This window comes from Balaenoptera borealis (genome assembly GCF_965194805.1).
Source record: "Balaenoptera borealis genome assembly, chromosome: 3".
NCBI lineage: Eukaryota > Metazoa > Chordata > Mammalia > Artiodactyla > Balaenopteridae > Balaenoptera > Balaenoptera borealis.
The window spans coordinates 92914548-92927789 of NC_138866.1; the positions used below are offsets into that span (position 1 = coordinate 92914548).

Here is a 13242-nt window from a genome sequence, read left to right on the forward strand (position 1 = left end):
ATTGTTGTTGTGTTTATTCAAGCCACATATTGCTTGATAATGCTGAAGTTTGAACCACTGGGCATGTATTATTTAATATATTTACCTATAACTTGGAAGACGTAAATGCCACATCAAAAATCGTACCCCTATTCCCATAGACATTACATTACTTTAGATAGTTAAGAGTTGTATAAATGGGAATAAATTACAGAAAGACTTTTTTGGAATTTTGACTTAAAAAGTATCTTCTTTAAATTAGGTGCTTCATTAAAATGTCATTATATCGAAAGCTTAATAAGATTTTTTTGTAAATATGTAGAAAAGGCTTAAGCATGTGTGTTGATTCTATGATCTCAATTCAATACACTGGTAGCTCAACAGTTCCTGTGGTTATTGAATGGGATTCTCTTTCTGCCAGTTAGAGTTAGCATGACAAAACTGCAGAGACAATTCTTAAGAAGTTTAAGTAACTCTTTGATGACCTCACTCAAGTAGGTGAAAATTCTGTGATAGGATCAACAAACTGAAAAATTTATCTTGTTGGGATAAAACCATGTGCATCACCATTTGTAATATTGTATTCTGAGTATTACAAGGAAATATCTTTCTGCAAGGAAAATCTAATGGAAGCAGGAAGATCCAGAAGACATTACAATGGGGAACCACTGAAGAACATAATAACCAGATTAAAACTTTTCAGTTTAGATAGAAAATCAAAGGGAGAAAGGAAAGAAGACCTAAATCTGTAAAATCATTAAGGATTGAAAAAAGTAAGTATAGTTGTTCATTAAACCCTGAAATCATAGAATGAGGACATATCTCTAAAACTTAAAGTTTAGGCCAATTAGATAGAAGTATAGGGACTTCCCTGGTGGTCCAGTGCTTAAGAATCTGCCTTCCAATGCAAGGGACGCAGGTTCGATCCCTGGTCAGGGGACTAACATCCCACATGCTGCAGGGCAACTAAGCCCACGCACTGCAACTACTGAGCCCGCACTCTTAAGAGCTCACGTGCCACAACTAAGGGCCCACGCGCTGCAACGGAAGATCCCACATGCCACAACTAAGACCCGATGCAGCCAAATAAATTTTTTAAAAAAAGATAGAAGTACAACTTCACATTAAAAAAAAATAGAACTCAAATCACCTTAAGTGGTGATATAGTAAATCTTTTACAACTTAAGATAAACCAATCTGGTAGAGTCTTAGTGAAGTGCAAAGATTGGTGAGTGCCTAAACTTTGAAGTTGATAACCAGGAGAATAGCCAAGACTTACCACCCCTTTTCTGGTGATGCATTCCCTAGAGATAAAATGTTTGATGGGCCATGCAACTGGCCCAATGCGATGATCATTATGATTTTAGGAAATAAAACCCAGATGAATAGAAAAGAATAAGTGATTAATAAAAAAAAACCACAAGACACTTGTGCTTTGGCTAAAAGATAATTGGGATGAACATTTGTACATAATGTAAATTTTATTATACATATGAAAGCTAAATTTTCTCATAAAATGTTAACTTGTGATTCACTTCTTGTGTTATTTTGGGATAAACATGTTTTATTGGCTTACAAGGCCTATATAATCTGTGCTCTATTCTCTCCCCACCCCTTTGAGATCATCTCCTATCACGATCCCACTCATTCACTCTATACTGTCCTCCTTGCTGCCCCTCCAGCACACTCTCCTTTTCCTCCCTCACTGCCTTCACCTGTGCTGCTCCCAGTGCCTGGATGCTTTTCCCCCACACGTATCCATGGCTCGCTCCCTCTTTTCACTAAATGCTCTATGGAAATGTCACTTTGTCAGAGAGCTCTTCCCTATTTCACCAAAAATACCACTGTCTTTGCTGGCCATTTACCCTGTTTTATTTTTCTTTTTAGCACTTAACAACACCTAACATAGTATACAGTTGACCTTTGAACAACACAGGGACCAGGGGCACCAAGCCTCTGCAGAGTTGAGGATTCGAGTATAACTTAGAGTCGGCCGTCCATATCCCAGGTTCCTCTGGATCCACCAGTTCAGTTCCACAACCACAGATTCAATCAATATCAGGTTGTGTAGTACTGTAGTATTTACTATCGAAAAAAATTCACATTTAAGTGGACCTGGGCAGTTCAAACTCATATTGTTCAAACTCATGTTGTGCATGTATTTGCTTATCATATTTCTCGCCCATCAGAATGTAAGTCAGCTCTCTGTTGAGGAGGGACTTTATAACCCAAGTCCAAAATAACCCCTGGCGTAGTATACATATTCATCATATACTTGTTGAATGGATGGAGGATGAATCAGGTTCAGTACGTTTTGGACTACTGCTTATGCTGGATGGCCTGGGTACCATAGATACTGCCGCCTGGTTTGTTACAGTACAAATTTGAACAAGAGTTAGGGTTTATAATTCCATTCAATAAGCATAGTTTCATCTAGGTAACCCTGCTCCTTAAGAACTCTCATTCCACTAATTTTGAAAAGTCCAGAGCCCGTCCCCAGATTTTTGTGAATTTCCCAGGAATGTTTTGTTTTTTCCTGCTTTCACCAACTCAGTTCAGTTTTGGAATCATCTTGTCATCTTGTGCCTGGTTTCTCTCCCACACCTGTCGACCCACATGTGGGAACTTCTTAGTTTTCAAAAAAACGCACGCAAATGACTTATGTTTTAGCAAACTTGACTGATGCTTTAGGGAAGTTGGGGAATTCCACTTACTGGGAGGATGGGATTGGGATTGGGGCAATTACATCAGAGCAACAAAAATAACTTTAGGTGAATGTTAAAGAGTCCTATTTATTAAAACCTTTCTGTCATCCCACCATAGGAGACTCTTCACTGGTTGGTTCATTCTTATGGGCTTCGATCTTTATCACCTCACATTCCTAGGATCCTCCCTCTCTGAGATTGTCTTCAGAGAACTTTTCTTCCTCTGTCTTTGTTTGGTTCCTACTCCCAAACTCAACTCTGGATTTTTCTTTGCATACTCAAATTCATCAAGATGCTCAGCAGACCAAAAACAAACCAAAAAAAGCAAACAACCAATAACCAATTTACTTTCTTAAGATCCACCCTCGAAAGATAGATGCAATTTTTCCCCTTAGTTATGAAAAATTTGCTAAGGCTTCCTAGTTAGCAGTCTCAGGTAGTATAGTATACTTCATATTATATGTCTTAAATCTTTTGGGAAAATAGTGTATAGCTTAGGTATAAAAGAGCTACCATATTTTCGCAGGTATTTCATTGTGATGGAAAGGAAATTACCATTAATGGAAAGACCACTATATGTGAAACACTATTGGGTTAGGTCCTTTCATTTATTCATTACACGTTTACTCAACACCTATGTGGCACACACTTTGACTTAACGCATTTGCTAGACCTCGCCTTCCAGCTTTTCCATCCATGAGACACTTGGACTGTCCCTGGGGACTTAGTGACCATGGCCCGCAACTCCATCCAAGCAACTTTATGTTTACAGATAATCGGAGCATTCAATCACCTACAAAGAATCACCTCGCGAGAAAGTTCAGACCTCTCGTTTTGTTTTTGTAAGATTGGGTTTTTAACTGTGTATGTGTATATATAATGTGCTTTAGAACTGTGTCTATTCTTCTCTTACCAGAGGCGTGGCTTCGGAGAACGTTAAACTTTTAATCAGATTTGAGATTCAAATCCCTTTTCTAGTCTGCCTTAAATCTCCAACCTGAAGAGGAAGAGGCGTAGCTAAGGCGTTAAGAGCAGCCCTGCTTCCTTCACAGCAAGGCCCAGGATGCGAGTAACACCAGGGTGACAGAACTAAGCCCGAGAAATGCAGGGCGCAGGGGACGGGCGGACAAGCTCGCCCCAGCTCGGTGTAGCCTGGACACTACCCAGACAGTCCATCCAAAACGTCCTCCTCGGCCCTCCTCCGCCCTCCCGTGCAGCCCCCACAGGGTAGGATGGGGCTGGGAAACAGCAAATAGTCAAGGGCACGCGCGCGCAGCCCCGCCCCTGCGTGACGTCAGAGACGCGACGCGTCGCAACGCAGTGCAAATTGGGAAAGAGGGATGAGCTGAGCTGAGTTCTGTCGGGATAGAGATTTTTCTTCGGGTTGGTGGGAGATGGGCCTTCGGCGAGGAGACCGGCATTAGTGAAGCGCGCCCGGCGCCAAGGTGAGTGCGGGGCTGGGTCCTGGCCTTTGTTCGTCGGGAATCCGTCCGCAGTGAACCCCTTTCCTTCCACCAGCTGCTGGTCACCCGGGAGACAAGCCGTGTCCTCGGAGGGAGTGGGACAACCCCGAACATAGAATCGGCTTTTGGAGGAAGGGTCCTACCTCGAGTCTTTCCCGCTACCCACCTAGGGTTGCCCAGCGAGTTCCGTGTGGGCTCCGGTTTTTCCGGTCTTAGAAGGTGGCCTTGACCATTCTTCCACCTTCTTGGACACTCAGACCGACTTTGACCTCTTTCCTCTTGCCTCCGTTTTCAGATTTTCTGCCCGTCGAGCTACATTCCCAGGCCTTAATACAATCTCTCAGAATGTTTTCCAATCCCTCCTCTGATCCAGTCAAACTTGCTTGTAGTGAAGTCCAGGTATGAGTTTAAAGAACCTGCGAGCGCTTCAGAGTTAAAACTGTGACTTCCCCAAATAAAAGCTTGTCTTTCCTAAAATGTGGCCTCTCTCCTAGAGTTGTGGGACAAGTTAATTTAACCTCCACTCCACCTTGGAAATTATCAGAACCCTGAATTTGTACTTAAAGCTGCAGACCACACATCTCGGTTTATTTCTTGCCTCCAGTTCATTTTGTGACCTTGGAGCAAGTCCCTAATCACTAACAAAATATTTACCTGGAGGCAGAAGTGTTGCAGAGTCTAAGGAATTTAATATTTGTTAAGAGGCCTGAGGGTTTCAGCTGTAGGGGATGTCGAACTGAGGATTTTACTCTCTCTGCATCAGCAAGCATCCTAATTTTTGTGTACTTTCTACTGCAGCCATGAAAAATGTCAAGTGATTTTTGTTGGGGAAGTGTTCCTCTTCTAGGCTTGCTCTGCGGCTTTGCTATGTAAGCAGATTTTGCATTTCAACAGTTTCTGTTTAAGATTCACTGTTGAATGTCTTTCATGATGGATTTAGATCGTTTCTCATGATTCCAGAGTACTGGACCAGTCTGTCTGAAAGGTTCCATAGGTTGTGCTATGTCTTTAACATGTTGAAATGTGTATTCCTTTTCTTGTGACACATTAGGTGCATCTTTTAAATTAGATAGTAAGGACCCTATAATAAAAAACAACAACCTGTCATTAATGACATAAATTTATATTAATTGCACATAGGTATGCATTGTAGTTTTTGAGAAAACAATGCGTGAGAAAAACAAAAATATTTTAAAGATGTCTTTCTAGAATTTAATTTTTAAGATATTTACTTGAACTTTGTCAGTCATTATGGTCATTTGTTTATTAGCGTGAACATAATGGGAAAGAACCAAAATGGCTTTTGTAAAGTAAGAGTCAGTACATCAGATTATTTTCCCATAAAATGTCTAGCATTATATTTTATTATGAACATTTTCTACATAAAAACGTACTTATTTTTGTAGAGATGAAAGGGAAAAAAGTGTCTATTAAATATGAGGTGTTAATAAAATTAGATATTATTGAGTCTTTTTTGTTTTAATCTTGGTCATTGTCCCAGTTGCCTATTGCTATATAACAGATCACTCTAAAACAAAGTGGCTTAAAACTACAATTCATTATCTCATGTTTCTGTGGGCTGACTGGACTCAGCTGGTTGGTTCTCAGTGAGGGTTTCATGTATTTGTAGTCAGATATCCAGCTAGGGTTGGAGTCATCTGAAAGCTCAGCTGGGCAGGACATCCGAGATGGCTCATTCCCGTGGATGGCAGTTGATGTTGGCTGGGAGTTCAGCTGGAGATGTCGACTGGAGTGCCTACAACATAGCCTCTTCATGTGTCTTGGACATACCATAGCATGGAGGCTGAGTTCCAAGACAAGTGTTTGAAGGGTCAGGAAGTGGAAGCTTTCTCTTAAAGTCTTTTAAAGCCTGGACCCAGAAATTGGCACAGCGTTACTTCCAACATTCTGTATTGGTTAGAGCAGTCAGAGCCCTCCCGCAACCAGATGATAGACCTTTTGAAGAGGAGAATGCTGAAGAACTTGTGGCCATCTTTAGCCTACCATAATTTTGTTGACTGATGCTTGGATATAGTAGTAGATGCAGAATAAGTTACGCTTTTGATTTCTTTAGCCATTTCATGGCATGTTATAATTTTCGGAGCACTTTTTATGTATATTTTTTCATTGACACCTTTGAAAACTCTGTAGAAGCAGATGGATTATTCCCATTTTGCAGATGATAATAAACTGAGCAGTGGCAGTGGTTGTGGTGGAGGATTTAAGGAATTTGTCCAGAGTTGTATGATAATAAGTGGAAAATGAGACTGACTTTTATAATATAAAATTTATTAGTAAATGATGAAATGTTAAACTTATTTGTAATAACATTTATAACCATACTAATTCAAGTAACACAGTACTCATGTACAGTGAATAAAGTTAGTGTTGAGATAGCTAAACCTTGCCTCTTCTAACACATTACAGTTTAGTCTTTCATAATACTGAATTCTCTGAAATGTACCAACAGTGATGTGAACCTGCATGTCTTTCTTGTTTTTTAAATTGAAGTATAGTTGATTTACAGTGTTTCAGGTGTACAGTAAAGTGATTCAGTCATATATATGTATACTTTTTCAGATGCTTTGGCATTATAGGATATTACAAGATGTAGAATATAGTTCCCTGTGCTACACCATAGGTCCTTGTTATCCTCGTTGTTTATCCATTTTATATGTAGTAGGGTGTATCTGTTAATCCCAGATTCCAAATTTATCCCTCCGTATCCCCTTTCCCTTTGGTAACCATAAGTTTGTTTTCTGTGTCTGTGAGTCTATTTCTGTTTTGTAAATAAGTTCATTTGTATCATTTTAGATTGCACATGTAATATCATATAACATTTGACCTGATGTCTTTGTAATGTAGTAAAATGAAATTATTATGCATTTTAATACCAATTTCAAAACAAATTGAAAAGCTGTGGGTATAGGAATCCTGGGGTTTTTAATTTCTTAATTACAAAATATTAAAAATTAAAATGATTTTTCATAATTTTGGTAGGTTGGGAGTTATATAACTTAAGATGTTGATTTCATGTAAAATAGATAGCTAGTGGGAAGCAGCTGCATAGCACTGGGAGATCAGCTCAGTGCTTTGTGACCACCTAGAGGGATGGGATAGGGAGGGTGAGAGGGAGGGGCAAGAGGGAGGGAATATGGGGATATATGTATACGTATAACTGATTCACTTTGTTATACAGCAGAAACTAACACAACATTGCAAGGCAATTATAATCCAATGAAGATGTTAAAAATAAATAAATAAATAAAAATAAAATTCTACCTTAAAAAAAAAATGTTGATTTCAGCTGAAAACTAATTGTCATCTTCATAGTGTTTGATTGCTTCTAGTAACATGCTTATATCCATTCTTTATGCCTATGGTTCCCTGTCTTGATTGCACGCTAGAATTCACCTGAGGAGCTTTATAGAAATACCTATGTGCAAGTCTCACACTCAGAGATTCTGATTGAACCATTTAGGAATGGGTCCTGGGCATCAATATTTTTTTAAAGTTCCGTAGGTGATTCTAATATACAGCTAGGGTTGAGAACCATAGCTCTTTTTTTGGTACTTACTAAGTACAGTTGGGTTCCCAGCTCATCCATTTTGCATCTGCTAAAAAAAAATTAAAGAGGTAAAGAGGAAGAGGAGATAAGAAATGGATCAAGGTTATATAGGTAGATAGACACCTATTGTGTAAAACAGTTACCCTCGTGTTTTTTCTAGGAATGGTCCTTAATAAAACCAGAAAATTTGGGCATGGTACGTTAGTGCCTGTACTTTGCTTTGTATTACCACTGTGTACTCATCTTTCATCCTAAGAGGTAGAAACTATGTTAGGAGGTATATTCTTTGTATCCCCTGCAACCCCCAGTGCTACACTTTGAATAGTTGTAGGTATTCTAAATGTTTACCACATTGAAGCTGGTTTTTAATCACTCTTCAGAACTAGGGCTAGTTATTTTACTCTGTTTTTCTTTTTAGCATTGTAAGAACTTTGTAACTTTGGACTTCTCTTTTTCTTTGGTTTCCATGATATTGCACTTTCCTGGTTTTCCTTCATTCTGTGTTTCTTTCCTCCTTTAGGAACCACCCGCATCCCCCCAAGTTCTGAGCCCTTCAGGTATCTTGTCAGCTGTAGAGAAACAAGATCTCATTTCCTTAGTGATTCATTCTCCTGATTTTAGTTACTAGTGTAAATGATGTTTATGTTTTTAAAACTATTACAGAAGTTTAAAAATATACATAAAAGTGAAGAGAATAGAATTTTTTAAACTATATCCTAGATAGCATATTATTTCAATGTCAATACTTTGTTGTCTCCCAAAACACTAAGGATTATCAAAGTAACATTAACGCCTTAATAGTTGATTTAATATCTGGTCTTTCTGTAAACCTGATGTCTATTTACGTATTTACATCTCTATCAAGGCATCCTTCTTTAGATGTTATTCCTTTTGCATACACTCAACATGTTCAAATATTTTTGTAAATCAGTGGTTCTTATTTGGGGGTAATTTTGACACCCACCACCCCCCAACCCCCACCCCCGCCCAGGGGACATTAGGCAATGTCTGGAAACAGTTTTGGTTGTCACAGCTAGAGAAGGGTGGATACTACTGGCATCTAGTGGGTAGAGGCCAGGGATGCTGCTACACATCCTACAATGTGTAGGGCAGCCCCACAACAAAGAATTATTCAGTCCAACATGTGAGTAGTGCCCAAGTTGAGAAATGCTGCTGTAAACTGATCAGTTTTTTAAACTTTTTATTTTTGTTAACAGCACTACCATTCTTCACATTTCTCAGGGTTGAAAGTGTGTGTGTGTGTGTGTGTGTGTGTGTGTGTGTGTGTGTGTGTATACTCCAAGAGAGAAAATACTGTTTCAGTCAAAGCACATTTCTACCTTTTTATGTTCTTTTTTGCCATGGCCTGCTAGTACTCTTTTCTAAAGTATCATTCCCTTGTTCCCATTTCCTTCAAATCTGTCTTGCATATCCCCACTTTGACCTGCCCAGAGATACCATTTTCCCTTCAAGATCTGGCTTCTTATTGCCTGCTGAATTAAATATAAGCAATTTGGGTGGCTTCAAAAGTCCTCCATCATGTAATTCCATTTCCTTACCTAATAGAATTTATTATTGTTAGCCAACAATTATTAAGGGTTGCCTATAAGGACTACTAAGGTAGATGTTAAGAGATCTAGCATGTTAGAGTAATGACTTATATTTTATTTATTTATTTTTGGCTGTATTGGGTCTCCGTTGCTGCACGCGGGCTTTCTCTAGTTGCGGCGAGTGGGGGCTACTCTTCGTTGCGGTGCGCGGGCTTCTCATTGCAGTGGCTTCTCTCGTTGTGGGGCATGGGCTCTAGGCACACGAGCTTCAGTAGTTGTGGCACGCGGGCTCAGTAGTTGTGGCTCGCGGGCTCTAGAGCGCAGTCTCAGTAGTTGTGGCGCATGGGCTTAGTTGCTCCGCGGCATGTGGGATCTTCCCGGACCAGGGCTTGAACCCGTGTCCCCTGCGCTGGCAGGCGAATTCTTAACCACTGCGCCACCAGGGAAGCCCAGAGTAATGGCTTATAAAGACATGTTAGTATAATCCCTTGATCTAATTTGATTATTTCCTAATAATCCCTATAGCATTCTTTATTTTTCTTATTACCTTCCCATACTGATTTCTCATTTTGTGTCTTTGTTCGTGTTGATTTCCTCTTCTGGCATGCCCTCCTTTCTCACTCTATTCATAGCTAACTCCTATCCTTAGGGCCAGTTTCTGTCTCTATCACAGCATCATGAAACTGCATGCTTATAAGGTACGAATATCTTAAAGCCTAGTCATAATTGTCATTTGGTCCAAATTCTGTACTAAAGGAATGATATAGATAACAAATACTGATAGTATAGGATTTAGATCAAGAAATAAACTCCAGGGCTTCCCTCGTTGCGCAGTGGTTAAGAACCTGCCTGCCAATGCAGGGGACACGGGTTTGAGCCCTGGTCCGGGAAGATCCCACATGCTGCGGAGCAACTAAGCCTGTACGCCAAAACTACTGAGCCTGCGCCCTAGAGCCCGTGAGCCACAACTACTGAAGCCTGCACGCCTAGAGCCCGTGCTCCACAACAAGGGTAGCCACCGCAATAAGAAGCCCGTACACTGCAACCAAGAGTAGCCCCCGCTTGCCGCAACTAGAGAAAGACCGTGCACAGCAACGAAGACCCAATGCAGCCAAAAATAAAATAAATAAATTTATATATATTAAAAAAAAAAGAAATAAACTCCAAGAACTGAGACCATCAAGGATGGAAGAGGTGGAACTTAAGTTGGTTTTTGCAGGACGAGGGATCAGCACAGAAGAGTACACTCTGGGCTGGAAGAAGCTCCCCCCTCGCCCCAAGTTACAGTGAATTTTCCCCTCCTTTTGACTTCCCAGTGACTGGAGTCACGTATTAATGTACAGTGTAGGAATTAATTGTTGGCTTATTATTTAATGAGTATTAGTTTGGTCTTGATAAACAGACTAAGGTATTTGTGATCAGAAGCCCTGTGATACTCTCTTTATCTCCCTAGAGCAGTGTTACTCAAAGTAGCCGGTCTCTTACAGGCTTGCAGCTTGTGCTAGAATATAAATGAGTACATTGCTTTCTTTGTAAAGAACGTCTTGCTGCTATGAAAAATTCAGTGTGCTTAATAGGTTTACATTCTGTTATAAGCTTATTTTATCACAGACTAGTAACCAGCAGTTCCTCAACCAGCACTGGTCTGTGGACCACACTTGGAGTAGCATTGCTCTGCAGGACTTTTACACTTTCAATTGTAACCCATAGACATTTCACATTTATACCCAGTGTTCTATATGTGCATACACAGGTACACAGCCAAAACTAAAGTTTCATGAAACAATTCTTAACCTTACTATGTGTGACATGCTCTGATATTTTCTCTTCAGGTTTTTTTTGTTTTTGTTTTTTTAATGGTGATTGTGACCTTCTAAAGGGATTTTAAAAAAACACTGCTATTGTCACTAGACTCATAGTAGATACTCAGAAAATACTAGAGGTTATTTTAGCAGTGATTACTTCTTAAAAGGGTTGGGCCTTAACTTTAGGATTGATTTAAAGCAGATTATTTCATCAGTACTTACTTGTCTCTGGCATTTTAACTAGAATGAGTATAGAATGGATTATATGAAATTTAAGATAGTCAGATGATGTAATGAATACTGTTGCTATCTGAAGGCCAGAGACGGGGTGAGATGAGATGATGGATGGCCAACAAAGACAAACTGCTTTCCTTTCAGTGTTGCCAGCAACCTTGGCAGTGGCTGGTGTGAAGCCCTAGTTAAGATATCAGGACCAGTTCGAATGACAACAAACCTCAATCTTTACTTTTTTGCTTTTTAGTCATCACTCTGTGGTTCAGGTCATCCAATCTTTACTCCTTTCTTTGGAAGGATCAGAAAAATGTCAGAAAGAGAGAGAGTGGTATATATGCCTTCCATTTTCTCCCTATTGTCAGCTCATTTTCAGCACTGCCTGTATTTCATTTTTGGAGCATTGCTGTTTGATTAAGCTGTTCTTAAATCTTTATCAGGTTTACACATCTTAAAATTTTTTTTTTAGGAGAACTTTTTCTTACATATACTTAGTTATTTTATTTTTTGTATTTACAATCCTTTTTGAAGTATAACATAGTTTTAGTGGGTTATATGTTGTATTTAGTTCTAGAGCTAAACAAGTAGATTTTAAAATTATTTGAGTTCTGTAGTTATTGAACATTCCTATATAAGTATCAGTGGGTTTGTTTTTACTGTTGCAACCAAAACAAGGAAATTGTAAATCCATTCAGTCATTCTGGCCTTAAGTTATTTTATGCCAGTCTCTTTTGAAATTTCTTTAATGGCAAAATGCAGCAGAATGACTTATCAAACATTTAATACATTAAAGTTTACATACATTTAAGTTGGATATGTATTCTTTGCTTTCTCATATGATTAGGGAAAAATACCCTTTACCTTGTGCTTTGACTTCTGCAGAAATATATGTGATTGTAGAGGCTAAAATAGCAATTAAGGCAATGCTGGAAGTATTTTTAACACCAGGCATCTTATTTGACAGCATAACGTATAATTTAATGAATGAAAATGGAAACAACTGTGGTCCTTCGATGACATTATCAGAGCAAGTTCTTTATTTCAGCTGTTCTCAAAAATCAAGTAAGGACAGAAAAAGTAACTTTAAAAAAGCACAATCTTTTTCCTGGAAACCCTCATTAAAAACTTCGTTGTCATCATAATCTTATCCCTATAGTTTCCATCGGTGTGTCTGATCGGTTGTCACTAAGTCGGAGTCCTGTCATTCTACCTTTGCAGTGTCTCTAGTATCTGTCTGCCTCCTCCATTCCATCTCTACTGCCCTAGTTCTGACCTTCATCATCTTTCCTTAGGATCATTATTATGGGTAACTAATGTCTTCCTTATCTCCAGTCTTTTAAAGCCTAACCTTGTACTGTTAGTTTAGATCATATAACTCTGTTAGAATCCTGCTCTGGCTCTCTGTTACCTTTAGAAAACAAAGTAAATGCTTTAATGTGACATTCACGGCCTTCCATTTATCTGTTCCTAGACTATTTTTCAGGCCTTACTGCCTAGCAAATCCTTGTTCATTCTGTATACTAGCTAGTTCCTAAAGATGTTTTTTACTTTTTTGACTTTTTCCTCGTACTCTTTCTCATCTCTACCAAAAGCCTTCTCTCACCAAGACTCACAGAAATGCTATCTCTTCCATGATGCCTCCCAAGATCCCTCTAGTCATACTTGATCTTGTTAATTTTCTTATTGTACATTATTTGTAACTCTTTATAGTTTGATATAATACATGTTGTATTAACACTGCTTACAACTTTCTCTTTCACATTAGTTTTTTAAACTTTGTGAGGAAATGGATCACATCTAATTTTTGAGTTCCTGGGAGCACAATGTCTTCTGTACAGTAGGATGCCTGTGAATGTTCTAATGGAATTTAACTTTGAAATAGCTAATGATTTTATTATTTTAAGTTGCCTAGGTAGCATATATAGTATTAATATTCTTTTG

General features: G+C 39.0%; 1 protein-coding gene across 5 annotated transcripts in view; it reads left to right on the forward strand.

The window, feature by feature from the left end:
- The first annotated feature begins 3974 nt into the window (after positions 1–3974).
- Positions 3975–13242, forward strand: part of USP8 (ubiquitin specific peptidase 8) — a 58669-nt gene continuing 49401 nt past the window's right edge. For all 5 annotated transcript variants that reach the window (XR_014243395.1, XM_082387921.1, XM_082387918.1 and 2 more), the window contains exon 1: positions 3975–4129. The gene's annotated coding sequence lies outside the window, so the exon portion shown is untranslated. The remainder of the gene's footprint in view (positions 4130–13242) is intronic.